We start from the raw sequence: 3,118 nt of genomic DNA on the forward strand, positions 1-3,118 counted from the left end.
TCAAAAAAAAAAAAAAAAAAAAAAATAGGCCAGGAGTGGTGGCTTATGTCTGTAATCCCAGCACATTGGGAGGCCAAGGCAGGAGGATCACGAAGTCAGGAGTTTGAGATCAGCCTGGCCAACATGGTGAAACCCTGTCTCTACTATAAATACAAAAATTAGCCGGGAGTGGTGGCATGCACCAGTAGTCCCAGCTACTTGAGAGGCTGAGGCAGGAGAATCGCTTGAACCCGGGAGGTGGAGGTTGCAGTGGGCCAAGATCATGCCATTTATTGCACTCCAGCCTGGGCAACAGAGTGAGACTCTGTCTCAAAATAAATAAATAAATAAATAAATAAATAAAAATAAATAAATGAAATAAAGTAAAATAACCATCTAACTTTTTATTACTGACAAGTGTCCAGAAAAGCTATGAGGCCATCCAAATGGACATCCAAGGCAAAGAAGAGAAACTAGCCCCCTTTATTTAATAAATAAACAAAGGAGCTGAGGAGATGAGAATAAAGTTGCTTTTCTGGCTACTCTTGTTCACACAAGTCAAGAGGAAGAGGGATGCCTATAAGCAGCACAATAGGAAACATAGATTTTGGAAACAAAGAGAATTGAGTTTGTAATGTGGCTCTGCTGCTTCCTAGCTATGTGGCCTCAGGTTGATACTACATGTTCTCTGAGTCTGTTTTCTCCATTGGAAATGCAGCTAGCTAAGCATATCTCCCAGGGTTATTTGGAAGGACTAAACTAGATAATATTTGGGAAAAAAACTTAAAAACATATTGGTTTTCTTCCTTCTCCTCTTTGTCATAGGATGCTGTGGTTGGCTGGTCGGCCTGGATAAGCCAGGGAAGACTTCCTGCAGGTGGTGACTCTTGACACTGTCTTCCTCAAAGGACGAAAGAGAAGCAGATTGGCAGAGGTGGATCCTGGGGTGCTCCAGACAAAAGCAAGAGATGACTAGGGTTGGCAGATGAAATGCAGGATCCCCAAATTAAAGTTGAATTTCAGATAAACCAAAAGTAATTTTTTAGTAGAAAAAATGTTTGAGATCTACTGATACTAAAAACAGTCATTGTTTACCTAAAATTCACATGTAATTAAGTGTCCTTTTTTTTTTTTTGAGACGGGTCTCATTCTGTTGCCAGGCTGGAATGCAGTGGTGCAATCTCAGTTCACTGCAACCTCCGCCTCCAGGGTTCAAGCGATTTTTCTGTCTCAGCCTCCTGAGTAGCTGGAACTACAGGCGCTCGCCACCACGCCCAGCTAATTTTTGCATTTTTAGTAGAGAAGGATTTCACCATGTTGGGCAGGATGATCTCGATAACTTGACCTTGTGATCCGCCCGTGAGCCACCGTGCCAGCCCTGAGTGTCCTGTATTTTTACTTGCTCAATCTAGCAACCCTGAATGAGACAGAGTTACACTTGCTTGGCTACAGTGGAGAGAGTGGGCTGAGTGTCACACAATAAGACAAGTCTGATCCTTGTATCTATTATTTTAGCTGTTTTGCAGGGTTCTAGTTGAGAGGCAGTGATTAAAGCTGCAGTGTTGAGAAATTCAGTTAGACTGAGTTGAATTGAGGAGCTCTGAGCCATTTACACACAGAGCAAGCGGGCTGTGGAAGCTGGGCCCTTCGGACAACAGCTCTCCCAGCAGGTTGGCATCCTTTTATGCCTGGAAGCAGAGGAATGGATGACCTCAGAAAGGGCTCAGAAAGAAAGGCAGGCAAGTTTCCCCCAGTGCCTGCCCTACTGCCTTTTCAGGCCCAGCCAGGCCCTGGCTCCCCTGCCTGTTTAAAGAGGTAGAAAGGCACAGGGCAGAAAAACAAGATCCCACAGCAGCAGCCCCTCATGGGGGAGGTGGGTGCAGGCTGAACGCTGACTAGGCCCTTTGCTTTGTACCCATTCTGCTTATTCCCACACAACAAAAGTGCTGCTCAGCCGCCTGGCCAGCTCCATTGTGCTCTTACCACAAAGTGCTGAGTCCAAGGGCTTCCCTGGCCCCATGACCTCACTCCCTCCCCACCGGCCTAGAGGCAAGGCCCAGGAGTCCAAGCCATCCACAAAATTCCATTAAGCATCTACACTGCTTGGTATGTAGCCCTGGTGTCCAGAAGCCCATGGTTCAAACTGCCCAGGTTACATTTGGGGAGCTGTCACGGTCCTCTTAATGTCAGACATCACCCCCAAAACTAACAGTGCACCCCACTGGACAGCCAGTTGTCCCACTCAGTTGCACAATGAGTGTGCGGGCTGAGAACACGGTTTGCAATCTGTATCCCCAATAGATCATGCCCTTTAGAAAACTAGACTGACAGAATACGCTGCTAAAATTAAATAAAGAAAAATGTCGGAAAACAGAAGAAAAAAAAAAGAAAAATATCGGAAAACAAGAAAAATAAAGTGAATGTGGTCCAAATTCAAAGGAAACATTTTTTACCTGAATTTTTTTCTAAAATCTGTGCTGCTTGCTCCCACTTGTCTCTATGAAAATCTGGCAAAAAATGGTGTCTGGCTTGGCAAAATCAGTAATGTAATTACAATGTGGCGATGAGTTCTGAGTACCTAGCTTTGCCCTAAACCCCTTTATTTCCCTCCATCTGATAGCGTGGTTAAGGTAGGTATTATCATCCCACTTCATGCCAGGAGGAAACAAGACGGGCTTTGCCGTCAGATAGACAGGTACTGAAGTCCCTGCTAGGTTCCCTGGCCCAGAACTTGGCCTCTCAAAACCTCAGTTAGCTCATCCATAAAATGGGTATCCTTATGATCTACTTCACAGCATTGTGGTGAGGATTACAACGGCACTGTCTGGTTTTGCAGTCAGTGCTCAGTAAGCCATAGTTATCACTAATAAGGATGAACAGGAGTGACCCAAACCCCGCCTGGGAGAAGGGATTTCAAGCTGGTCACTCCCTTCATTCCCACTCCTTGAGTGGCTCTGCTCTAACATTCCTGGAATGAGATGGGGCTGGGGGCTGCAGCAAGGGAAGCAGCAGTGACAGACAATCAGAGAAGGAACCCCCTAACTCGGTTAAAAACTATATTGAGTTGATATTTGGAAGGCTTGGTGGTCAGTACCGGAGGCCTGAGAATCCTCAATCTTTTTTATTATTATTATTCATT

This window comes from Cebus imitator, unplaced genomic scaffold (assembly GCF_001604975.1).
Source record: "Cebus imitator isolate Cc_AM_T3 unplaced genomic scaffold, Cebus_imitator-1.0 Scaffold140, whole genome shotgun sequence".
In the NCBI taxonomy this organism is placed as follows: domain Eukaryota; kingdom Metazoa; phylum Chordata; class Mammalia; order Primates; family Cebidae; genus Cebus; species Cebus imitator.